At 38.3% G+C, this 27038-nt stretch overlaps 1 protein-coding gene across 7 annotated transcripts in view; it reads right to left on the bottom strand.

Moving 5' to 3' along the window:
• The window catches only part of NAALADL2 (N-acetylated alpha-linked acidic dipeptidase like 2), a 408397-nt gene that overhangs the window by 149061 nt on the left and 232298 nt on the right, over nt 1-27038 (bottom strand). For 3 of the 7 annotated variants that reach the window (XM_039338366.1, XM_039338384.1, XM_039338375.1), the window contains one exon: nt 16318-16381. The exons of the other annotated variants lie outside the window; for them this stretch is intronic. The gene's annotated coding sequence lies outside the window, so the exon portion shown is untranslated. The remainder of the gene's footprint in view (nt 1-16317; nt 16382-27038) is intronic. 7 annotated transcript variants of the gene reach the window in all.

The raw sequence follows: 27038 nt of genomic DNA, 5'->3' as shown, positions 1-27038 counted from the left end.
AGTTTGAAGGCAATTCTGGAGAATATTGGTGAAAAGATGAAGAACATTCACTAAAGACTAAGGGAAAGATGTGTTAGGGAACCTCGTCTACCCTTCATAGATAGTCTTCTGGGATTGAAGATAGCGGGATATAAAATGTTCTGTCATCCAGATTTGAGATAGGAAACCTATGGCAATCTGACAGAGAAAGTGACTGGATTGAATACATTTTTAGCCCTTCTAAAGTAGGACTGGCTAGAATATATTTAGTCCCTTTAAAGTAGGATATGAGTCAAGTAAGAAGAAATACTACATAAATCAGTTTAACTTTCTAGTTTCAAAAAATATACCGTTAGAACAAACTTCAGTTGCATTCTTGAGTTACAGAAGCCTAATTTATAAGCAGGAACAGAATGGGGAGTGCAGATTCCTTATTTAGCAATAACATTCTTGCTAAGATACTTGTCACAAAGATCAAAATAAGCTTGCTTATTTTGATGTATTTTCTTAATTAATGAGCAAGGAGAGAGGTTCTCAAAAGAACATTATTTGCATTGCCTTTCATGAAATTTATGAAGCCATTTTTACAGCTATATTGATCCTTGACTAACAACCTGTCATTTAATGACTGTTCAAAGTTACAACTGTACTGAAAAAAGTGACTAATGACCATTTTTCACATTTATGACCACTGCAGTATCCCCAGGGTCATGTGATCAAAATTTGAATGTTTGGCAACTGGCATGTATTTATGAGGGTTGTAGTGTCTCAGGATCATGTGATCTCCTTTTGTGACCTTCTGTCAAGCGAAGTCCATGGAGAAGCCAGATTCACTTAACAACAGTGTTACTAACTTAACAACTGCAGTGATCACTTAACGACAGTGGAAAGAAAGATCGTAAAATGGGACAAAACTCACTTAACAACTGTGTTGCTTAGCAATGGAAATTTTGGGCTCATTTGTGGCGGTAATTTGAGGACTACCTGTAGTCTTGCACAATACACAGCTGATGTTATTATTACTAATGCTTCTCCAGTTTCACTTTCAAACAACAGCGTATATTTTTGGGGGGGTTTTTTGTACCTCTTAATTCTTGACAAATTGCTACCAATTTAATTTTACTAAATTTAAACTATAACCCACTTATCTTCTATTTTTTCATCAATAAAATGTTACTGGAATACTGGGAAAACCAATTTCTCATTCATCAGATTCATTGCATGCAATGAAAAGGTTGCAGAAGAATTATGCAGAACAGTAAGAATAATTCTAATTAATTCTAATAAATATTAAGGAATAGTACTACTGCTAAAGCCACTGCACCAGTGGTTCTCAACCTGTGGTCTGCAGTTTATTTATTTATTTATTTATTAAAATTTATAGACCGCCCTACTCCCATAGGACTCCAGGCAGTTAACAATAAAAACACAGCATTGCATAACAAAACAAACAATACAATAACATTCATCCAGGGGTCAGATTTTATAAACCCCAGGCCTGCCGGAAAAGCCAGGTCTTAAGCAGCTTGCGGAAAACCAACAGGGTGAGAGCAGTCCTAATCTCCAGGAGGAGCTGGTTCCAAGACGTGGGCGCCATCACAGAGAAAGCCCTCCCCTGCGGCCCCGCCAAATGGCACTGCTTGGCTGATGGGACCTGAAGGAGGCCCAGCCTGTGGGATCTAACTAGATGAAGGGAACTATGAGGTAGTAGGCGGTCGCGCAAATAACCTGGCCCTGAGCCATATAGAGCTTTAAAGGTTATAACCAACACCTTGAATTGGACTCGGAGACCAATAGGCTACCAGTGCAGCTCATGGAGGATAGGTGTAACGTGGATGTACCAAGGAGCACCCACTATCACTCACGCGGCTGCATTCTGGACCAATGTAGTCTCCGAATACTTTTCAAAGGTAGCCCCACGTAGAGCGCGTTGTAGTAGTCCAGACGTGAGGTGACAAGGGCATGAGTGACTGTAAGGAGAGCCTCCTGGTCCAGGTAGGGTCACAACTGGTGCAACAGTTCCTGGGAGGGGAGGCAATGTTGTCACAGGGGGTCCATAAAGATTTGAAGAAATGTTATGATTTAAATCTTGAGTTAAATCTTGGGGAGTCTATGGCCATGGTCCACAATAAGTATTTAAAGGAGGTCCGCATTGCACTACACTATTGCAGAAAACCTGCAAAGACAAATCTGATAACAGTAAAAGGCAACAAGACTTGGATCTTCATTTACTTTCTCTTAGCAGTTGCAGTATTAAGCTTTATTACATGCTATCTGAAAGAGATCAGGTTCTGTTTCTGAGTCCCAGCATTCAGATTACTTGTTAATAAGGCTTCTTGAGATGTAACAAAATGATCAGAAATGGGCCAATTGTTGTTGAAGTTGTCAACTATAATTTTAGGATAATTGTGTTGGACAAAGAACTTCTCTGGCTGAAGGATCCTAATCAATCCATTCACTGATGCCTTCATTCAGTCATTCATTTTGACAATACATCTGTTTCGGAACATGAAGTGGCTAATTGTTGTTTTTAAACAGTCAAGACAAATAATTTGATGCTACCAAAATTTCTTCTCGTGCAGAAATTGAAACTAGGGCTTAACCTTGGTAAATCATTATAGAAATGCCAGTAAACATTTTAAAATTAACTGAGGCTACATTTTGAGTAGCTCTCATGAGCTGCTTTTAGTAGAATAGCCAAGTCCCAGATCATATCTCAGGGGTAGCCATGAAGAAGAGGGAGTCAAGATAGTCTCCAAAGCACCTGAAGGCAAGACAAGAAGCAATGGATGGAAGCTAATCAAAGAGAGAAGCAACCTAGAACTAAGAAGAAATTTCCTGACAGTTACCATAATTAATCAGTGGAACAACCTTTCTCCAGAAGTTGTGAATGCTTCAATACTGAAATTTTTAAAAAGAGACTGGACAGCCGTTTGTCTGAAATGGTATAGGGTTTCCTGCCTGAGTGGGCGGGCGTTTGGACTAGAAGACCTCCAAGGTTCCTTCCAACTTTATTATTATTATTATTATTATTATTATTATTATTATTATTATTATTATTATTATTATTACTACTACTACTACTACTACTACTACTACTACTACTACTACTACTACTACTACTATTATGGATCATTGCACAGTCAGCCAGATCTTCAGACTGGATTTGGCATTTTGTCTACCTATCGAGTCCTTACCCAGGACCTGGGATAGGCAGATGTGGATGTTTGATGGTATTACAGGTATCGTCGCAGGATGAAGCAGTTCCTAGTAAGGCCGCCTTTTGCAATTGACTAATAGCGAATTTGTCAATGCCAGTGGTGTTCAAGTGGTGCTCCAGTTGTTTTGGGATTGCGCCCAAGGAGCCTATTACTATTGGTACTACCCTTGCTTGCTTTTGCCACAGTCTTTCTATTTCTATTTGTAGGTCTTTGTATTTTGTTATCTTCTCCAGTTCTTTCTCTTCTATTCTGCTATCTCCAGGCACTGCCACATCCACTATCCAGACTTTTTTGTCTTTCTTATCGACAATTGTTAAGTCTGGGGTGTTATGTTGCAGGTGCTTGTCTGTTTGAATTCTGAAGTCCCAGAGCAGTTTAATTTTATCATTTTCTATGACTTTCTCTATTTTATGATCCCACCAGTTTTTGCTTACAGGCAAATGATATTTTTTGCAGATCTTCCAATGCACCATTGTTGCTACTTTGTCATGCCGCTGCTTGTAATCAGTCTGTGCAATCTTCTTGCAACAGCTTACCAAGTGGTCCACTGTTTCTTCAGCTTCTTTGCATAGGCGGCACTTACTGTCTGTTGCTGTCTTCTCAATTTTGACTTTGTATGCATTTGTCCTTAAGGCTTGGTCTTGTGCAGCCAGAATTAGTCCCTCGGTCTCTTTCTTCAATTTTCCTGCTCTTAGCCATTGCCAGGTCTTGTTATTATCTGCTTTCCCAGTTATTTTTTTCATGTATTGGCCATGTAGTGCTTTGTCTACATTATTATTATTATTATTATTATGGATCATCGCACAGTCAGCCAGATGTTCAGACTGGATTTGGCGTTTTGTCTACCTATCGAGTCCTTACCCAGGACCTGGGATAGGCAGATGTGGATGTTTGATGGTATTACAGGTATCGTCACAGGATGGAAGCAGTTCCTAGTAAGGCCGCCTTTTGCAATTGACTAATAGCGAATTTGTCAATGACAATGGTGTTCAAGTGGTGCTCCAGTTGTTTTGGGATTGCACCCAAGGAGCCTATCACTATTGGTACTACCCTTGCTTGCTTTTGCCACAGTCTTTCTATTTCTATTTGTAGGTCTTTGTATTTTGTTATCTTCTCCAGTTCTTTCTCTTCTATTCTGCTATCTCCAGGCACTGCCACGTCCACTATCCAGACTTTTTTGTCTTTCTTATCGACAATTGTTAAGTCTGGGGTGTTATGTTGCAGGTGCTTGTCTGTTTGAATTCTGAAGTCCCAGAGCAGTTTAATTTTATCATTTTCTATGACTTTCTCTATTTTATGATCCCACCAGTTTTTGCTTACAGTCAAATGATATTTTTTGCAGATCTTCCAATGCACCATTGTTGCTACTTTGTCATGCCGCTGCTTGTAATCAGTTTGTGCAATCTTCTTGCAACAGCTTACCAAGTGGTCCACTGTTTCTTCAGCTTCTTTGCATAGGCGGCACTTACTGTCTGTTGCTGTCTTCTCAATTTTGACTTTATATGCATTTGTCCTTAAGGCTTGGTCTTGTGCAGCCAGAATTAGTCCCTCGGTCTCTTTCTTCAATTTTCCTGCTCTTAGCCATTGCCAGGTCTTGTTATTATCTGCTTTCCCAGCTATTTTTTTAATGTATTGGCCATGTAGTGCTTTGTTTTCCCATGCCTCTATTCTGTTCTTCATTTGGTCTTTCTTGTAGGCCAGTTTGGTCTCTCCAATAGTCAGTAAGCCTTCCTGATATACTAATTTCAGTGCATCTTCATCATTGTTCTTCAGATATTCTTCCAAAGCCATTTTTTCTTCTTCAACCATCTGATGTACTTGTAGCATTCCACGCCCACCTATTTGCCTTGGTAGATAAAGTCTATCAATGTCACTGCGTGGATGAAGGGCATGATTCATTGTCATTATTTTTCTGGTCTGCCTATCCATTGCTTTTAGTTCTGCTTGAGTCCAGTCCACTATTCCAGCTGTGTACCTAATGACTGGGATTGCCCAGGTGTTGATTGCCTTTATGGTATTTCCTCCATTGAGTTTGGACTTTAAGATCTTCTTCACTCTCTTGATGTATTCACCTCTAATCTTTTTCTTGACTTCAGTGTGCTTGATGTTGTCAGCTTGAAGGATACCCAAGTATTTGTAGTACTCTTCCTCATCCAGACTCTTAATGTTATTTTCGTGGGGCATCTTGATTCCTTCAGTTTTCACTATTTTTCCTTGTTTGATAGTAAGTGTGGCACATTTGTCCAAGCCAAACTCCATTACAATATCTTGGCTATATATACGGACGGTGTTGAGCAGCGATTCTATTTCAGATGATGTTTTTCCATACAGTTTCAGATCATCCATGTAAAGGAGGTGGGATAGTCTGGCAGATGTTTTTGATGTTTGATAGCCATGTCCTGAGTTATTCAGTATTGTTGACAGAGGAAACAGTGCAATAACAAATAGTAATGGTGACAATGAATCTCCTTGAAATATTCCTCTCTTGATATTAACCTCTCCCAGTCTCTCACCATTGATCTGCAACTGTGTCTTCCATTGTGCCATCGATCTTTGCACAAATTTTCTGATGTTTCTACTGACTCCTGTTATTTCTAGGCACTTGATTATCCAGTCATGTGGCAGAGAGTCAAATGCCTTTTTGTAGTCAATCCATGCCACATTCAGGTTGGTCTTCCTTCTCTTGCAGTTTTCCAAGATCATTTTGTCTATTAGGAGTTGATCTTTTGTTCCTCTGCTATTGGGGCGGTTTCCTTTCTGCTCAGGTGGAAAGAGATTGTTTTCAACTAGATGCTGTTGTACTGCATCAGTTACCACACCAGTTAGTAATTTGAAAATTGTTGGTAAGCAGGTAATTGGCCTGTAGTTACCTGGTGTTGCCCCTTTTGCTGGATTTTTCATTATTAGGTAGGTTTCCCCGGTTGTTAGCCACTTTTCAATTTCTCCTCCTTGTAGTATATTGTTGAACTGCTTGGCAATGAGTGGGTGTATAATAGTTAGATGTTTCAACCAAAATTATTATTATTATTATTATTATTATTATTATTATTATTATTATTATTATTGACCATCACACAATCAGCCAGATGTTCAGACTGGATTTGGCATTTTCATCACCTATCAAGTCCTTACCAAGGACCTGGGATAGGCAGATGTGGATGTTTGATGGTATTACAGATATTGTCGCAGGATAGAAGAAGTGCCTAGTAAAGCCACCTTTTGCAATTGACTAATGGTGAATTTGTCAATGCCAATGGTGTTCAAGTTGTGCTCCAGTTGTTTTCTTGTTGTTGTTGTTGTTGTTGTTACTATTATTATTCATATACAAACTACTTGTATTTATAGATTAACTGCATCTGGCATCTTCTCCAGTCACTGGCTTCCTCACCTGCCTACTTTGCTCTCTCCCTCTCCCTCTCCCTCTCTCTTTCCCTCGTCACTCCTCATATAGTCCCTTCCCCAGCAGGGTCCATGTTATAGGGTTGTTGTTATAGGCTGATATGCTCTATTCCTCTCTCCTCTTCCTTCATTATCCAAGCTTTCCTCCCCTTCCTTCTTGCCTCCATATTGTAATCATCCACCTCTCTCTTTCTCTTCTCTTTTATTGCTTTCTTACCTTCCTTCTCCACTTGCCTCCCCTGTCCCCTTTTGTCTCTTCCACGGTTCCTCTGCTTAATCAATAACTTGCATTTAATTATTATTAAATCAAATTAATTATTATTAAATTGTATTGTAAATTTAACTATTAAATTGCATTTAATTATTAATTAAGATTAATTAACCAATGGAACAGCTTGCCTTAAGAAGTTCTGGGTGCTCCATCATTGGAGGCTTTTAAGAAGAAACTGGCCAGCCAGCCACTTGTCTGGAATAATGTAGGGCAGGCATGTCAAATTCACAATGTCACATGACATCACATGATGTATTGGAACTTTTCCCCATTGCCAGCAATGGCGTGGGCATGGTTTCAACATGACACATCCAGCCTATAGGCCGGCAGTTTGACATGCCTGGTGTAGGGTCTCCTGCTTAAAAGAAGGTTGGACTAGAGACTTCTAAGGTCTCTTCCAACATTGTTATTTTGTTATTCTGAGTACACGGCTTTATATACCATCCATTTCTAAAGAATTCAGCACACATACACACACAAACACAGATGTTTTGTTCCTCATGAACAAAAAAGACATTGTACTGTAATAAATTAATTTGTAATATTTGGGTAGTGAAATTGCGCAAAATGGAGATGCAGAGGCAGACATCAAATGCCGTATTAGAAAAGCAACAGATGTTTTCCAGAAGATGAATAAAATTTGGTCCTCATCATCTGTTTCACTGAAACTTACATTCTGTTTGCTTGCCTCTGTAATTATCCCAACCGCTATTTATGCCACTGAGACCTGGAAGACAATAGTGAGTATTAACAAGAGAGTTGACATCTTCTAGTAAAGATGCCTTCATTGATTCCTAAAGATTCGCCATTTTGACCATGTTACTAACAAAGAAGTGCTATAAAAAGAAACTCCAAAAAGAGTTTCTCCTGCAAATTATATAACATAATTGCATGCAGAAGACTCCGACTTGCAGGTCATATACTCCATATAGAGAACAATCAAATTCCCAAGATGGCAGTGAGATGGACTCTCCCTGATGCCAAATGGCCATGAAGATGCCTTCAAAATACATGGCAAAGATCATTTATAGACAATTTAAACATCACATGGGAAGATGGTGACATACTCACTCAAACCCAAAAATACTGGAGATCCTTTACAGAGCATGAGAGGATCTAATAGTAATACTAATTTGAACTTGTAGGTCCATATTATTAGCTAGCTAGTTATCAGGCAACTATTTAAAACACAATAATAATCAAACAAATGTAAGGAACATTGACATCACCATATCTTCCTCTTCAAAAAGGAAGCTCTGATTTTCACATGTTCCTTAAGTTCTTCTAATATGTTTGAATTAATGTGATGAGGAAAAGGCAATCTTTTTATGCCAGATGTAGAAGATCAATAGCTAGTGCCCCAAGTTTATAGCATAATTAAAATGTAGCACAGGAATCATTTTCTTTTTAGTGCTTCGGGCTAAGGATAGCATTATCAACAAGTCAAAAGAATATGATATAACATTTTTACTATTTATGAATGACGCAAAAGGCTTTATGGCTTTTACAAGTAATTTCACAAGTTGAGAAAGAATGAGGCAGAATAAGCTGCAACTTTGGCAAAATTGCTACTTTGCTTTCTGATCTTTAAAAGTGTGAATGTGTATGAGAGTAACTCATAACATCTAACTTACAACTTTTTTTGCAAACCTGAGTGATGCATGTACAATGTGCTGAGCAGTTGGGATATACAACATTGGGCATAGTAGGCTAGAGTAAACTCTATACATCAAAGTGAGTGGGTCAAATAAGCAGAGGATAACAGACAGAATAACAGAGTTGGAAGGGACCTTGGAGGTCTTCTAGACTTCTCCCCTGGTCAAGCAGGAAACCATATACCAGGGGTGTCAAACTCAATTTCACTGAGGGCCACATCAGCATTGCGGTTGCCCTTGGGGGGCTGCGTGGGTGTGGCCAGAGTGGGTGCAGCCTACTGGGTGGGTGTGAATGGAATGGGTGTGGTCTACTGGGTGGGCATGGCCAGTTCTACATCATTTGCGTCAAGGGTGCCTATGGGGACCTGGGCAGGAGTGGGACAGATCTGAGAGTCTGTGGCAGAAGGGGGTGGGACCGGGGCAAGTGCCAAGGCATGGTCCACCAGGGCAAGTGCCAAGATGGCCACGACAAAATTGTACATTGGCTCCCAACTGGCCTGGGCCAGGGCTAAGGCAGCGGGGGCCGTTCCCTCCCTGTTTCCAGGATGGCTTCGCGGGCCACATGAAACCACTTCGCAGGCTGCATCCGGCCCCCGGGCCTTGTGTTTGACATGTCTGCTATATACCATTTCAGACAAATGACTGTCCAGTCTCTTTTTAAAAGCCTCCAGTGATGGAGCACTCACAACATCTGAAAGCAGATTAATTGTTCTCCACTGATTAATTGTTCTCACTGTTAGGAAATTTCTCTTTAGTTGTAGGTTGCTACTTTCCTTGACTAGTTTCTATCTATTGTTTCTTGTCTTGCCTTCTGATACTTTGGAGAATAGGTTGACCCTCTCTTCTTTGTGGCAGCCCCTCAAATATTTGAACACTGCTGTCATGTCACTCCTCGTCCTTCTTTTCACTAGATTAGACAAACCCAATTCCTGCAACCGTTCTTCATGTTTTAACCTCCAGCCCCCTAATCATTTTTGTTGCTCTTTTCTGCACACTTTCAAAAGTCTCTACATCTTTTTTGTAATCTGGTGAACAAAACTGGATGCAGTATTCTAAGTGTGGTCTTACTAAGGCTTTATAAAGCTTTGGTAATACTTGTGCTTTAAAAGTCAAATGCTTCCAGATTTTGCTCCCATCATCCTTACGGATAGCCAATGATGTAATTCAATTCCACTTTGGACACGCTGGTTAAGTACACTGACCATATGTTCTTTATTATAAAGGACAGTTCTTTATTTCACAAAGCTTTAGATTTAAGTAAAACTTTTAGATTTATTTTTCAAAAAACTCACTTTTTTTCCTTATTTGGATCATTTAGCTTTTACCACGCAAATAGTCCCACAGTTCACAAACTTTCACATTTGCATGAAAAATATGAAAATTGAATTGTCTCTTTAAAAATAAATTTACATATACTGTTTGATTTTAGATAATTTTTATCAGAATATGTGTTGTGTTGCATGTATTTATTTTTCTTGTTATTTTGATCTTCAATCTGCCTTCATAAAAGTTAAAACATAAACAACTTTTTTTATCCTTATCAACCTTTTTCAGATTTGCTCCTTTTTTGTTTATTTTTCCCCATGGAAATATGGTCACCATATGCATAACATAATATTCACAATGCATTTCTTGAAGCTCTTATTCCATGTAAGAATGCAGCTAGTCCAGAGTAATTCCAGAGAATTTCCACGAGGAGTTATGAAAAGGATTGATATGTTTTGTATTTTTATAAGGAGTTTATTTGACTTTGTTTTTTAAATGTATTAATCTCTCTATATGCTTGTATGTGTGGAGAGAGAGAGAAAGGTTTGTGTGTGATAGACACAAATACACACACATACACACACATGTGTATCAAAAATACTGGAAAACTAAGCTGTAAACAAATTGAGGATGTGCTCAAAGAAAGGATGATAAAAAGAGCTGTATATCAGTTCTTTGATATAAGATCACATTTTTGTTACTTGCCATATATCAAAAAGAAAGATGATAAATATTCTTCCAGTAAAGCTCAACTTCTGGTAATTTCATTACAGGGTTTCTCTTTTTTGTCAACAGTATAAAAGAGGTACAACATTCCCTTCTTCCAGGAGATGGCTGGATGTCCAATGTTAAACAAAAGATGTTTCTTCACATTGTCCATTGTCCCATTATCCACTGTCCATTGTCCACCAATCATTTGCACTCTCTTTGTTTTGGAAACGATCTGTCTGCCTCCGACTTCCCCAGCTGGGGACCTTGAGGTCTAGGGTCTGTCTCAGGTTTCCAGGCAGCACACTTGCATTCCAAATTTCCCTCCCAAACCTCCCATATATTTCAATGCCTTCCCTCCCCTCTCCTGTTACAGTTGTCTGGTTGCAAGTGGGACTGCATAGTGAGTCAATCATGTTTGAATGTTCAACAACCACATGTAGACTATTGATGGCACACAAGGAACATCAATACTGTTTGTAAATCCAAGTATTAGAGGGGCATGGCAGAACTAAAGTTGTGTTTGCTGTTTCCAACACATGATTCCATCCATGTATAGTTGTGTTTGCTTTTGATCTTGAAGAGAGTGACATTTTAGGAATGCTTGCTCCAAATCAGTTATGGAAATAGAAAGAAACTTGGGGCACATTGGCATCTGGATTATCTGGAATATTTATAAAATGATGCATAGAGGCTTCATGCTTCCAAATACTTTTTAGTAGATGTTTGAGAGTTGACATTCTTTATGATGCCAGCTCAAGCAGTCTCTTTTTACCTTCCTTGATCTACTGGAGAAAAATGTGTAAATGAGCCAAGCACTTATTTAAACTCAACAGCTTTTTGTGTAACTGCTGAGCGAAAGAGTGGGAAAGTTTTTCAATAGTTTAAATAGCATGACTATTTGCATGTAAGCATCTTATTATTTAATATTTTGCTCAAATGTCATATGGATTTTAATTTGAGGTACACACATATTGACTCTGAAGAGCAAGGAAAAGAAAAAAAATGGGACAAAGAAAACACAGCAATAAAGAAAAATGAAGGGAAGAAGCATAAAATTAGAAGCTTAGAAAAGCAAGAAGCTTAGAAAAAACAAGCTAAAAGCAAGCTTTCTACTCTACAATAAACAGTGTGAAAATACCATTATTTTTGTCTGTTTATAGCTCAGTGACATTCTAATCAAATTATCCTATACATGAGCAAAGATTATTTCTTTTGCCCCAAACATGTAGATTCTCCTCTTCCCAACCCAGTTTTCTGAAGTCAAATCATAAATAATTGCCAGCATTCAAGAGTGGGGCAGATCTGTGCATTAGTTTTATGCTTTCTGATGTACCAGCTCCTTTTAGCCCCTTTTACAACTATTATAGTCATTTCAAAAGTTCTGAGTCATGTAATAGTTCTTTCAGCTGCAAAAGGTTTGTAGTATTATAAACATCTTTAGGAAAATACAGGATAATACACAATATTTTTTAAATCTGGCGACAAGCCATCTCTACCTATTTCTATTCACAACAGATATTACACTTTCACTCTACATGAAAAACAAGACCCATACATGTCTTGTCCTAGGATGACAATGATAACGATAACATCCACCAACCGGACACAGGGTGTCTTAGTTCAGTGTAACTGAGTAGCTCAACAAAAGTTAAACAGTACAACTGGACACAAGTTTGAAATTTTCCAGAAAACATGGGAATGGAGAAATTTGCATTGTTTTTCAAGTATATCTAATGGAAGAAGAACTCTTCCAATAAGTTCTCAAGGACAACCTGTGGTGGAGTCTACAGCTAGAGTAAAGGCTGGTGTAAAGAGACAGGTGAGCTTGGAGTCCTTCCAGGTGTGCTGCCCCATTCACACATGCACACCCAGCAGTAGGTTAAAAGTCTTTACTGAGCTGCCCAAACCCAAATATACAGTCCCTAGCAGCCCACACATCTCCTCTGAGTCCCACCAGAGGTTCTAGTGAGTCGGCAAGAGGAGAGCTTTCAATTGCCGAAGCTAGGCAGAAGCCAGAACAAAGGCTCGAATTAGTCCAGTGGGCAAGGCATGAGGTCAAGGCACAAACCAGATGTCCATATCATGTGTCCAAGGCAGGAAACACAGCAAGCGGGAATATGAAGCAAGACAACCAGACAATGTCCTTCTCTTTGGGCAGGCATAAATATTTATTGCCAGTATAGCCCCTTGCGATAGGTAAGGATGTTACCTCATGAGTAGCCTGGCTAACTGGCATTGTTCCTTTTGCCTTTCTGCCCTGCACACCCTTGAATCGGGGGGGGGGGGAATGGAGTAGCTCCTCATCCTCACAGGGTCCTGTCAGCTGTGCTTGTTCCCCACCTGCAGCCTAAAGGCTATCTTGCTGCAGCTGTGACTCCCTCTGCCCAAACTCAGCTGGCTGCCCATCCAGTTGTTCCAGTGCAGTTGTTCCATCAAGCTGGAGCCTGTGCTTCCTGTTCCATGTCTCCAACAGCCCCCGGGCTCACTGCCTGTCTTCCCTGGAGCTGCCAAGGACTGGCTCATGCTCCTTTTCCAAACCAGCATCTGGAGAGGAGATCAGAGCTGTATCCAGAGGTGCATCTGGCAAGTCAATCACACCAGGTGAGGAAGAGAGAGAGGCAAGACCCTCCTTCAGATCTTTGAAGACTTTATCTGCCTGTACCCAAGATTAATGCCAGGCACAAGAAATGAGAGCCACCCATGAGCTGATCAGAGTAATTTATTTATTGTTGCTATCTTCTTTACAAGAATTTCACCAGATTAACTGCATAATGACAGATAAAGGCTTCAAGGATCTTACAGTAGAGGGCAGTTCTGGCTCTCCATCACTTTCTCCCCTGGAGCATTTCCAAATTTGCCAATTACTCTATGCCTACTCCAGTTGAATTTTTATTTATTTGGTGTATGGCATACAATGTCAGGGAAATCTACAAATGTGTAATCTTGGCAGCCTAAATTGCTAGTTCATTCTATTTGATGCTTGCGTGCCTATCCTTGGTGTACCACAGATTACCAGTTTACACCAGTTGACTAGTGATGCTTGGATTGCTGGCTTTTCCAGGCTCCTCTCACCTTGCCTAACCCTGCCTTGCATTGCCTTGTGGCCAGCCAGGTCCAGCGCCATCTTCCTCTCTCTGCACACAGGGATGCAGCTAGATTTTTCCCACCAAAGTGGTACCCATTTATCTACTTACAATATTGCATGCTCCCTAACTTCTGAGTGGGCAGTAGCCAGAAAGTGAGAGGTGGGAGCTCACCCTATCTCACGGAGCTGGACTCAAACCATGCAGACTATTTCTGGCTGACAATTCCAGCAACATTAAGCCACTGCACCATCGCATCCCTCTACTCCAGCTGGAAATTAGACTACATAGCCTACTCACCAGCACTGACAGTACTGATGCTGCAGAGAAAGTTCAGCAGAAGGATTACCCCAGGGTTGGGATTCAAATATGTGAACAACCAGTTCTCTGTCTGGATGCTGCTTCCGGAAGTCCATTCTGGGCCTGGGCAACAAAAAATTAGCTACTGGTTCTGCCAAAGTGGTGCGAACCGGCTGAATCCCACCACTGGATTACCCTCATAATTGATCCCTTGAGATTTAATTTGCTCTTGGGAAGCCAGGCAGTTTCCCAACTGATAGAAAGAGAATTATAGAGTTAAAAACAACAACAACAAAACAAGATAAACACTACTTAGTTCCTTTGCAAAGGAATAAATATAAGCAAGTCACAATCTTCTGTTTTAAAAACAGTTTCAGAAAGAAATTCTCTTTCATCTAATGGAATGAGGGCAGATAGAAAAAAAAGTGTAGGAGAATATTTCTGCCAGGCATTAATAATAATAAATTCTACCTGTGACAGCAATTTGAGACATTGGAAATCTTGCAACTATGCCATTTTGAATTATTCACCACTTGGGAAATGCACTGATATTTCATTTGGCGGCTATGCAAGCATCTTAGGCGACACTCAAGTGCACAGTACAAGACAAGTTACCAACCAAGATGAGTCCATCAAATGGATTCTGACACCTTGGACAAGTACATTTCCCTGGGATTTATGTGCTAGCAATATTCTGGATGATAAAAAGCGGAAGGGAGGGAGATGCAGACCTTGCTAAAATACTATCCCTACCACAGTGAGGTTAACTTTGGGGAAAGAGAGACAGTGCTGGATAAAGATAGATCCTCTTCCTTATCAAACTTCAATCCAAGCAGTTACAAAATTAACACATAATGTTTGCCTTGGATTAAAAAGGGAACATTGGGAGGCATTAACCTTCATGTTCAGGAGGAGGAGGAAAAAAAGAAAATAACTGCTCTAAAATATTGCATAACTCCCGGAATTCTAATTCCAAGCACTATATTCCTTTTTTAATCTATAAATCAGGGGTGTTGACAACATTAAGACTTGTGAACATCAACTCCCAGCAGGGCTGGTGGGGAGTTGACCTCCACAAGTCTTAAAGTTATCAAGGTTGGACATCTCTGACTTATAGATCACAGAAGGAAGGCAGTCCTTGAAATCAGCATTTCTTCTGAAAACCAGGAGCCCCCCCCTAAAAAAAGTATTGCCCCCTTCCATTGAGGGAACTTAAAAAGAATGAAAGGTGCATTATTTAGCCTGATGTCTTGATAATCCCCAGTATGTCAAGCTTGAAGCTCGCTTTGCTGGTGCAACAATTATTGCTTCTTAGCTTGCCAACGAACTTGGGGGAAGGATGGGAAATTGGAATGTAGGCTACAAAGATAAAGAAGGCAGACGGTGAGAATCAAGGATGATTCACCAGGTGCCTGACCCAACTCAGAGACATTTTCTCATAACAATGTACTCACACCTAATTAGGCAATGTGACCTGTTCATGGATGAGCGGGGAAATTCTATTCTATTCTTCTATTCTTTTACTATAGGGGTTTGGGCTGGGGTTTGCTAGAGCTGATTTTGCTTTCATACTTGCTGAAATGATGCACTCAATAAAGTTTTACATTAAAAGATCGGAATGTCTGGAAGGTGTTTGCTTGGTTGGGTTCGTCAGTCGGGGGAAGGAATGCCATAAAACCTTTGACAATACAAGAAAAAGAAATATGTGTTGCATTAAGTGAGCAGGGAAAAAAAGGCAGCAGGATGCCAGAAGATACAGTCATAGAATTTCAGGCAGCTTCTTTGGCCTAATTAAGAGGGAGCTGAAAGTAATAATATTAATCTGGAAAGGAAGAAAAATATTTCCCCTTTTTCAACTACTTTTCACCCCCTTTGTGTGAATGCAATTATTTTAGTTATGTGTCATTTTTTCCTCTCCTCCCTTGGGCTCTTCTCAATGTCTTCATCCAAAGTCCTCAGTTATTTTCAGATGACTAGTTCATCATAATGACCTGTTATGGCATAGAAGAAGGTGATTTTTGTACTAAGGAGCATACAGGTACTCGTCAATGTACAACGGTTCATTTAGTGACCATTCAAAGTTATCACAGCACTGGAAAAAAGTGACTTATGACCATTTTTCATACTTACAAACATTGCAGCATCTCCACGGTCACATAATCAAAATTCAGGCGTTTTTGGCAACTGACTCATATTCATGATGGCTGCAGTATCCCCAGGATCATGTGACCCCCTTTTGCAACCTTCTGGGAAGCAAAGTCAAGGGGGAAGCCAGATTCACTTAGCAACCATGTTACCAACATCACAACTGCAGTGATTCACTTAACTACCGGGGCAAGAAATGTCATAAAATGGAGCAAAACTCATGCAACAAATGACTCCCTTAGCAATAGAAATTTTGGACTCATTTGTGATCGTAAGTCAAGGACTACCTGTATTTGGGCACTGAGTGGGATGCTGAGATTGAAGCTAGAGAGGATGAGATGGTGAGGCATTCTGTTGGGAGAAAAAAAAATCTGTATCAATCGACAACAGAAAAATGCAGGAAGTCCTCAACTTAAAACACTTTTTTTAGTGACTATTCGATGTGACAATGGCAGTGAAAAGAGTGATTTATGATGGCTTTTCAGCCTTACAAACATTATAACATCTCCATAGTCACGTTATCAAAATTCAGATGCTTGGCAACTGATTCGTATTTATGATGGAATCATGCAGTGGATATTGCAACTTTTTGCTGCAAATTTTATTTTGCTGATGTTTAAAATTATTCTAAGTTGTTTAAATTGGACAGTACCTGGATATAAGAATGTGAATAGGGGTTATTCACGTAACGAATATAAGGTCACCTAATTGTCAGGCTATTCAAACTAGCATAAAATTTAACACTGAAAGAAGAACCCCACAGTAAATTGCTGCTGAGGAATACAAAATTTAAAACTATCCTAGCATACTGCTGGATTTAAGAAACCCACTGGGAATCCTCTCAGTTAAATAAAAGAAATCCTTAATATTAATCAGAAACTAAGAATTTGCTTTCAGTTGAAATTAAGAGAATATACTAGCTGCCTCAGTCAATTCATGCTATCCCTCAATATTATTTTGCAATACAATAAACCCAGATTTTCTATCAAGGGTTTTTCTAGGAAAACCAAATTTCCTTACTTTGGGAAGCATGAATTATATTTCAAAACTGGACCAAATCCAACATCTTTGTATAATGCTCCAAATACTGGTTTATCATTTTACCCCTTTTGGCATAAAATTAATTTAAAATTGCTGTAGATCAAAAATAAGGTAATGCATGAATAGGTAATGGAAACAACTCTTTGGTCTTTAAAAAAGTTGTACTAGCATACAGAAATTCATGTCTGGCTACACTCCAGCTGTCCAAGCAAAACTTGTTTCATAATTCTGCTAGTTGGTTTAAGCTGCCAGGATTGACAAGCATTACTTTGAACAACTAAAATATGTGCTGTCATGCAGAGCTACATCTTTTATAATTATGGACCGTGTATGTCTGCGCAAGCCCACCAGAATATTCAGAATACGTGAACAAAAGTTTATAGCTATTTCAGATAACCCTCTCTGTTCCTTTCTAGCATGTTTCTGATTTTAGGCATTGGATTGAACTCCAAAGACCTTCGAATACTTGAAAACGTGTTACAGTAGATACAAAGAGGAAAGACCTGTTCTAGGTTCTCACAAAGGCAGTTTGTGTTTAATGAGTGTAAGGTATAGGAAAAAGAGGTTTGGTTGAACATTAAAAGAAAGGTTTGGGCAATAAGAACAATTAAAGTAGTCTAGAAAGAGTGAATTGACAAATTAACTATCAGCAACCTGCCAGCCTGACTTTCTTACACTGAAGATTCAACACAGAGTTATTCAGTCTCAGAATTCTAACATTCACACAATTCAGTTTGCTAATGTACCATTTTAGAACAAAATGATAGGGAGAACCAAAGATCTAGAAATATTTTATCTAGCACTTGTACATATTCACATGGGAATGCTGGAACTGATAATGGACTGGAAGAACTCATTCCAGATTTGTTGAGTTCCTAGCATCCCTCGTCTTTGGATAGTTGTTTAGCAGTATCTTCTAAATCTAGGTCAAAGAGATGTAATGTAGGAGAAAAAACATTAGGTGCACTTTGGAGGATGGGGGACAATAATGGAACTATGATGGATGGTGATTAAATAATTTTAAATTGGATTGGCAAAAATCTATGTAGAAATACATAATATACATGTACGTATGAGGTCCTCTTGTCTCATCCATGTATAGTTTGTTCCAGTAGCTCACTTATCAGATTGTCCCACATCTGATGTGGACCTTGTTAATCTAGGTGACATATGAGCTGATATGACACTTCACTCTTGTATCTGGAGTGGGCAAGTGAAGCTTTAGGGGTCTTTGCCCAAGAATCCCCACTCATGAGGTAGGTACCAGCCAGGACTTGAATCCTGGTTTCTTGCATCAAAGGTCAGTGCCCTAAACACATCTGGATCATTCAGCCACTCTACAGGGAGGCCTCAGAGACAGAGAGGTCTCAGCAACAATCTAACATTTAGTGGCAGAATTAAGATGCATACAAGAACAGCTTATAACTGAACAGTACAACCAAGTAGCTGGCACTGTATACAAGAATGCCTGTTATAGACTAGATGCTCTCAATCATGGGAGATTCCATAGAAAGTCATGGAAGATAGCAGGGCTAAGAACCTATGAGACTTCCAAATTCAGATTGGCAGGCAGGAACTAGCCAGTCAACCAGACATTGTGGTAGAAGACAAGAGAAGATTGATATAGAGGTCCCACATGACAGCAACATCAGGAAGAAAGAATGTGAGGAGCTGGAGAAGTACCAGGGACTGAAAGGGGAAGTAGAGAGGATGTGGAAAGTAAAGATCAAAGTGGTCCTAGTGGTGGCAGAATTGGGGCGGTGACTCCTAAGCTCCAACAGGTCCAGGAACAGCATAAGAGCTCTCTATCCAGAAGAGTTCAAGGCTAAGAACAATTAAGATACTGTGCAGAGTCTTCAAATGCCAGACTTCTGGTAGAGGACCTGAGATTGAGGAAGACACATACCACCCATGAGAGTGAGAAGGGATTTTGTTTTCTTAACAAAACTACAGAAATAACTGAGAGCTGTATGCAACAAAACTTCATTTTGATGTATGCCGATTGGTGTACATTCAAATAAAGTTGTAGTTGTTGTTATTGTTGTCGTTGTTGTTATTATTATTATTATTATTATTATTATTATTATTATTATTATTATTATTATTATCTATTAGAACATAGTATTATGGGTATGGCTTTAAAAGTCCAAGGCTGACATGTACCCTGAGCTATCAAATTATCAATGAATAATTTCAGTTTATACTACAAGATGCATTTAAAATCACTGTTTAAATTCTGTCCTTTGATAAAGCCCAAACTTATTTCTCCATAAACTGCTGGTCTTCCAGTTTAATTTCAGTTATATTGACTTCTAACGGGCCTTTCAAATTGCAGGTCAGACCAATGACTGCTGACTTTGTTAGTCTTCCCAAACTGTTGCTTTTGATATTATATTTCCCAGAGTTTTATACAGTTTATTCTATGTCAAAGGGGAACAATTCAACAGGCGTGCTGAGTTGTACCTCTGTCTTTCCCATTCATGAACTTTTCACTAAAACTTCCAGACATCCTAAGTTTCCTTGGAGTACAATTTTAAAACTATCTTATGGAATATGCTGAGAAGAAGAAGAAGAAGAAGAAGAAGAAGAAGAAGAAGAAGAAGAAGAAGAAGAAGAAGAAGAAGAAGAAGAAGAAGAAGAAGAAGAAGAAGAAGAAGAAGAAGAAGAAGAAGAAGAAGAAGAAGAAGAAGAAGAAGAAGAAGAAGAAGAAGAAGAACAACAACAACAACAACAACAACAACATCTTCATGGGTGACTAATTCCAATCCACCGTTTTTCACACAAGTGCGTCCTTTGCAATCATTATGGAAACACTTAAGAGGCTGAAATTGTCCCTGTTGCATTTTTTTACCTGAGTTATGAAATATTTAATTCAGAATGGAGGAAAAATAATAGAAAAGACTGAATTTCATTAATGCAACTCCCCCAAAAATAGTAATAGCGGTCATATTTGGGTAGAAAGACAACAAGAAAGAAATTAGATGCAGAAAACTGATTGTGTGTAAGGATCTCTTGAGACAAAGCAAATACCCTGAGTTAAAAATAGTGAGAATGTTATTTTTCACTTGTGTGCTTCAACAAGAGTCTTGGGAAAAGTTTAATAGTTTTGTAGTTTATACTTTTCCCTTGACTTTGGGGATGGAAAAATCTCACTTTATTGAGTAGTTGTCCTTCAGTTATTGACAAGAAACTGGATAGCTTACAATGCTGTGCAACCAACTTTGGAAAACTGTTAGGAATATGGGACGTCTTCAAAGGGCTTCAAAGAAATGAAGCAAGATGCCATTCACAATCATCAGAGTGGAATACTTGCACCATTCCATCCAATCAACCAGCTGGTTTTATTCTTATGATATATGAGAGCCAACTGGGTCTAGTGGCTAAAGTACCAATCTAGAAATAATCTAGAGGCCACCTTAGCCCCACCTTAGCCATGAAAGCTGGCTCAGTGATTGTGGGCCAATCATCAGAAGGCCTAATCCTGCCTTAGACATGAAGTTGTGTGGGATTTGTTTGCTGCCTTATTAAAAAAAAATGATTAGATGGGATATAAATAAATAAATAAATTTTGTGAAATAAAACTGATTAGTTTCCATTACCCTTTGTAAAGATTTTCATTGTAAAGGAGAAACACAAGAGAAAATAATGAAAACACAAAACTACTTTACACAGTAAATAAACAATGCAATCCATCTGTGGAAATTGAATTCATAAGGCCAATTACCTAGATTGAGAAACAACCCCACCCCCATGCTTTGATGAGATTGGAGATATATAACACATTGATCTGTAAGGAGGAGTGCCTAGCTGGGGTAATGCCGTTGACATTATTTTAAAAGTTATATACCATTAACACGTTAGAAATGTGCACATTTCACAAATTGGTTTTCGTAAATCAGGAAAGAGCAGAAAAGACATTTGCAATGAATTAAATCCAATTGTTTACTAATAATGGCAATCATGTATTCAAAGAAGAATAATGGGGAGCTTCCGGTGGGAGGCGACGGCGATGGCGGCTAGCTTTTAGCCGTCCAGCTGGGGAAGTGTCAGAGCCGCGGAGCGCAGCGCGCATCAGCTGGCCCGCGGCTCGGAAATCCCTTCCCGGGCAAAGGGAAGGGATAGAGAACGCAAGAGTAGAGGTAGAACCCCTGAACCCCCTCTGGATTTATTTCTAGAGGGGGTGAAAGGAGTGTTCCCTCGGAGCTCTTGCTGATCTCCGCCTCCCAGCTGTTTTTGCTTCCTTGGAAGCAAAAGAAACCGCCGCTTCTATCTCCGTGTTTACAGCATTTTGGTGAGTAATTTTTAAACGGACGGAGCAGTTTAAAGGACTTTTTCTTATATTTTAGGTGTTTATTTTTTTATCTTTTGATTTTTACTATTTTTCCTCCTTTTCTTTGTTATACTAGTGAAAGGACTTAAGATGGCGTTTTGAAAGTGTCGGAGTTTTTTTTTCCTTTCTCTTTTGTTTTACTTTCCCTTTTTAAGGATTGTTTTTTGCTTTTGCTTTTGCTTTTGGCTTAGAATTTTTTTTTGAATTGTTTGTTTCTTTATTACTTATTCTTGGGATTTTTCTGGACTTTTGATTATATAGTTGTCTCTTTTTAAAATTCTTTTTTTTCTTTTTTTTCCTCCCTTTTTGGCTGGAGGGGAAGGGAAGTGACATTTGTGCTTTTTAAAATTTCAAAGAGGCAGCAGGTACCAAAGGTTATTTCTTCTCCTATAACTTCCACTGCACAGCTACAAACAATCTAAACCACCACCCCACCACCCTCCCCTCCTCTACCTGGACTTTCAGTGCAAGAGGTTAGAGGCATAATGGGAGAGATTGTAGTTCAAATGAGAGAGGAAATGACTCAATTTGTTTCACAGATTAAATCAGAAATTAAATCTGATCTCAAAGAAGAGATAACGGGGATAAAGTCTAAATTGCAAGAAAATAATAATGAATTACGACAAGATATACTGGCAGCTGTTTCAGGTTTGGCTACTGTGGTGGTTAAGCTCGATGCAAGGCTTGAGGAAGTGGAAGACAAAGTTGACTCTTTAGATGACAAAATTCAAGACGTGGAAAGGAAGGTGGACTCCTCACAAGAAGATATTTTGATGTTTCAATACAGACAAATGGAGTATGCTCTGAGGATTAGAGGCCTCAAGGAAGATATGAATCAAGATTTGATGGAGGTGGTTCTTAGTGATCTGGCGCTGGCTTTGGATATGGATAAAGGAGAATTACAGAGAGAAGTAGAAAAAATTTATAGACTCAACTCCTGGATTGCTAAGCAGAAGAATTTGCCCAGAGATGTGGTGATTTACTTTACAAAGAAGTCCCTGCGGAATGAGATTATACAAGCTTTTTACAACAAAAGATTTCAGATTGCCGCCCAAGATGTCATCATTCTAAAGGAAATCCCATCTAAAATTTTAAGAAGTAGGAAAGACTTTGCTTTTTTAACCAATGAGCTTAAAGCTAGATCGATGCCATTCAGATGGGAAATTCCGATGGGTATCGTTTTGAGCCATGCTGGGACACGTTACAGATTGAACACAGTTGACAAAGCTAGAGATTTCTATACTTCGGTCCTGAGTGCAGGCTCAACTTCATCTGGTCGGAAATCTTTGAGTGCTAAGGAACCTGAGCAGCAATCTGAGGCACTAGATTTGGTTTCCGCAGGGATGATAGAAGTGGCAAAGCAACGCCAAATGGAGGCTAAAGAGCAGAGGATGACTCGTGCAGCTTATAAGCGTAAAGAGAAAGAGCAACGTAAAAAAGAGCCCAAAGAGAATTCTCCTGGAAGTGCATCACCGCCGGTGGGAGGAGCAAGACCCAAGAGTTATGCAACACACGCAGCTCTGTCAGAGTTTGATGGTGTCTTCTCCAGGCTGCGTGCCAAGGGAGATGGCAAAGTTTTTGACCTGGAATGTTAATGGATTGAATTCTCCTCAGAAACGGAAAAAAATCTTTTATTATTTGAAACAACATACCAATGATGTTATTTGTTTACAGGAAACTCATATTCTACTTAAAGATCAGAAATATTTAGTTAATGCTCGTTTGGGATCTCATTTTATATCTCCTGCACCTGGGAAGAAAGGGGGAGTTGTTATATATGTCAAACAAAACCTGCCAGCTTGTCTGGTAGAATCAGATCCCCAGGGGAGATATGTGATGATTGAACTTGGTATTTATGGTAAGAAAGTACTTATAGTTGGACTTTATGCTCCAAATCAACAACAGGAACAATTTTATAAACAGTTACACCAAAAAATAACTTTGCTTGATTATAGATCGGTGGTATTAATGGGTGATTGGAATGGTGTCTTAGATACACAAAGGGATAAGAAAGGTTCCTCTCCTTTTCTTAAACAAGCAAGGCTACCTAAAGCCTTTTTTGATATGAAAGAAGACTGGGAATTAAGGGACTATTGGCGGGAACGTAATCAAGAGGAGAGAGACTTTACTTTTTTTTCTGACAGACACCAATCTTTTTCAAGAATTGACTTTTTCTTGATTACCACGGATTTGTATAATAAAGTAAAGAATGTAAAGATTTTTCCTAGATCACTGACGGATCATAGTCCAGTTTGGATGGAGTTGATTCAAGAGAAAGAGGAAAGAAGATCCTGGAGAGTTAATGAAAATTTGTTTAGACAAGAGAAGAATGTTCAAAAACTAAAGGAGTGTTTAAAGGACTATTTTGCTTTGAATATGTATAAGGGGACTTCAATGTCAATGGTATGGGATGCAGGTAAAGCATTTATGCGCGGTGTTTTGATAAAAATGAATAATTTTTATAAGCGAAATCAGACTCAGAAACGTAGAGAACTTGAAGATGAAATTAAACTAAAAGAAAGGGCTTTGATTCTAAATCCTTCTGATGAAAGTACTAAAGAATCTGTAAAGTTATTAAGGTCACAATTTAATATGTTGATAGCAGATCAAGCTGCAACCAATTTATTATTTATGAAACAAAATACATTTTGTAATGCTAATAAGCCGGGGAGATGGTTGGCTTATCAATTAAGAAAGAAACAGAGACTGAGAATAATAGAGAAAATAAATTATAAGGGTAAACTAGTTTCTCAGAAGGAATTAATTAAAAAATCTTTTTTGGATTATTATCAAAACCTATACAAATCTACTAATGTACAACTGTTAGATATAAATAAATATTTAGCTGAGGCAAGTTTTCCTAAACTGACTGAGGATCAGAAATATGAAATTAATGGTTTAATTACTAAGGAGGAAATCGCCTCAGCAATTCAACAATTGAAATTAGGGAAAGCACCGGGTACGGATGGGTTAACAGCTGTTTATTATAAAGCTTTAATGGAGGAGATGATTCAACCATTAAATGATCTTTTTAATGGTATCTTACAGGGTTTAGAGATTCCTCCTTCATGGCGTAGTGCTTTTATATCATTGATTCCAAAGGAGGATCAAGATCTTACTTTACCAAAAAACTATAGGCCTATATCTCTTTTAAACGTGGATTATAAGATATTTGTAAAAATTTTGGTAAATAGGCTTATGAGGGTGGTGCATCATCTTGTGCATAAAGATCAATCAGGGTTTATAACAGGAAGGTATATGAAAAACAATGTTAGACAAATTATTAACTTATTAGAATACTTAGATAAGAACAACCAAGTTCCTGCAGGGCTCATATTTTTAGATGCTGAAAAAGCATTTGACCAACTGAATTGGCATTTTATGCTAAGAGTAATGGAAGAAATGAATTTTGGTGAAAACATATTACAAGCCCTTAAGGTAATATATCAAAAACAAACAGCACAACTTATTGTTAATGGAGGTTTGTCGGAGGTTTTCACAATAGAGAAAGGTACTAGACAGGGGTGTCCTTTATCGCCATTGTTGTTTGTTTTAACATTGGAAATATTATTGATTAAAATTCGAGAGTCTCAGGAAATTAAAGGAATATATGTTAATAAAAAAGAATATAAGTTGAGAGCTTTTGCGGATGACTTGGTTGTTACTTTGTCGCAACCTGATTATTCTGTAGTAAACTTATTACAGTTGATTCACCATTATGGTTTGGTCTCGGGTTTTAAGATTAATGTAAATAAGACTAAAATTTTACCTAAAAATTTGTCGAGTCAGGAGAAGCAGATTTTGGTTAACTCGACGGGTTTTGAGATTGTTAATAAGGTAAAATATTTGGGGGTGATGCTGTCTGTTTCTAATGCAAAACTATTTAAAAATAATTATGAAAGGTTGTGGGTCGGGGTACAGAAAGACTTGAAGAATTGGGAAAAGCTGCAATTATCCCTCATGGGAAGAATTGCAGTGATAAAAATGAATATTCTACCCAAGTTTCTTTTTTTGTTTCAAATGTTACCAATTTTGAAAAATGAGATTAATTTAAATGAGTGGCAGAAGGGTCTCAATAAATTTATTTGGGCAGGGAAAAAACCAAGGGTTAAGTTCAAAATTATGCAAGACTTCCGTGAGAGGGGCGGACTCAAGGTACCAAATTTGAAATTATATTATGATGCGGTGGTTTTAACATTAATTAGTGACTGGGTAAATTTGACAATTTCTGAGATACTTTATCTAGAGGGATGGGATTTACTTTATGGGTGGCATGCCTATTTAATATTTAATAAAAAAATAGATTGGGCTTTTAAATCTCATATTTTAAGAATTTCTTTACTTAGGATTTGGAGAAAATATTATAAAAGTGATTTTAAAGTACCATTATGGGCTATACCTTGGCATGCGATAGAAGGAATAAAAAGAGGGGTTAAAATGGATATGGTGTCTTACAGACAGTTACTTAAATGGGATGGACAAAACTGGCAATTAAAATCACGGGAAGAATTAGCACAAGAAAATTTTACTTATTCTTGGTTCCAATATAGGCAACTACTAGATAGATGGAAGATGGATTGTAAGGTGGGTTTTCTTAGAGAAGATGAAAATCTTATTAAGCAACTGAGGGATCAAAGACAAACCCACATTAAGAGAATTTATGGGGTTTTAGTTGAATTGGACTCAGAAACGGAACTAATTAAAGATTGTATGATTAGATGGGCGCAGAACTTTGGTGAGCCAGTTTCATTGGACACCTGGGAAACTATTTGGGTGAGAAATGTCAAATTTACTCAAGCACAGAATCTAAGGGAGAATTTTTATAAAATGTTTTATAGATGGCACCTTGATCCACAAAAAATGTCTTACATGTACCCTGACGTGCAACCTAAATGTTGGAGATGTGGTTATAAGGAGGCTTCCTATTATCATATTTGGTGGTCATGTAGAGAGATAAAAGCATTTTGGATCAAAATATGGTGGAATATCCAGAGAATTTTTAGAAGGAGGGTAAAATTTACTCCGCAATTATTTTTGTTAGGTATTGTTACAGATTGTGATACAAAGGAGGTTGTATTGATGTTAAACTTGATCACAGCCGCGAGGCTGTTAATTGGACAATATTGGAAGAAGGAATCTTTGCCTACATTGCAGGAATGGTTTTTTAAAGTAGCTTATCTGGCAGAAATGGCAAAGATTTCGGCTTTCTTAAAGCAACAAACGCAAGAGAAGTTTTTTGCTATCTGGGACAAATGGATAAAATTTATACAATTTAGATTGGGTATACAAAAATATTATATAGCTTTTTCATAAGTTTTATTTTTATATATATTATAGATATCTTTTTTATATATATAAATATAAAGTTTTTAATTTAATTTTTATTTTTATTTTTTTTTTTTTATTATTATTATTTCTTAAGCCTATATTCTGCTCTGGGAAGCTCAGGGGGGGGGAAGGGAGGGTTTTTGGGAGGGGTGTGGGGTGGGGGTTTTTTTTATATGTATTGTTTAATTTTTTTTTCTTTTGTATATGTTGTTTTTTGTTCTGTATTGTTCTTGTTTTTTTTGTAAAATTTATAAAACTTTTAATAAAAAAAAAAAAAAAAAAAAGAAGAATAATGCTCCTGGGGGGTGG

The sequence above is a fragment of the Crotalus tigris genome, unplaced genomic scaffold (genome assembly GCF_016545835.1).
Source record: "Crotalus tigris isolate CLP2741 ecotype Arizona unplaced genomic scaffold, ASM1654583v1 scf7180000017549.6302385, whole genome shotgun sequence".
NCBI classification, from domain to species: domain Eukaryota; kingdom Metazoa; phylum Chordata; class Lepidosauria; order Squamata; family Viperidae; genus Crotalus; species Crotalus tigris.
Note: the sequence above shows the minus strand (reverse complement) of the source record. Positions and strands in the feature narration are given on the sequence as shown.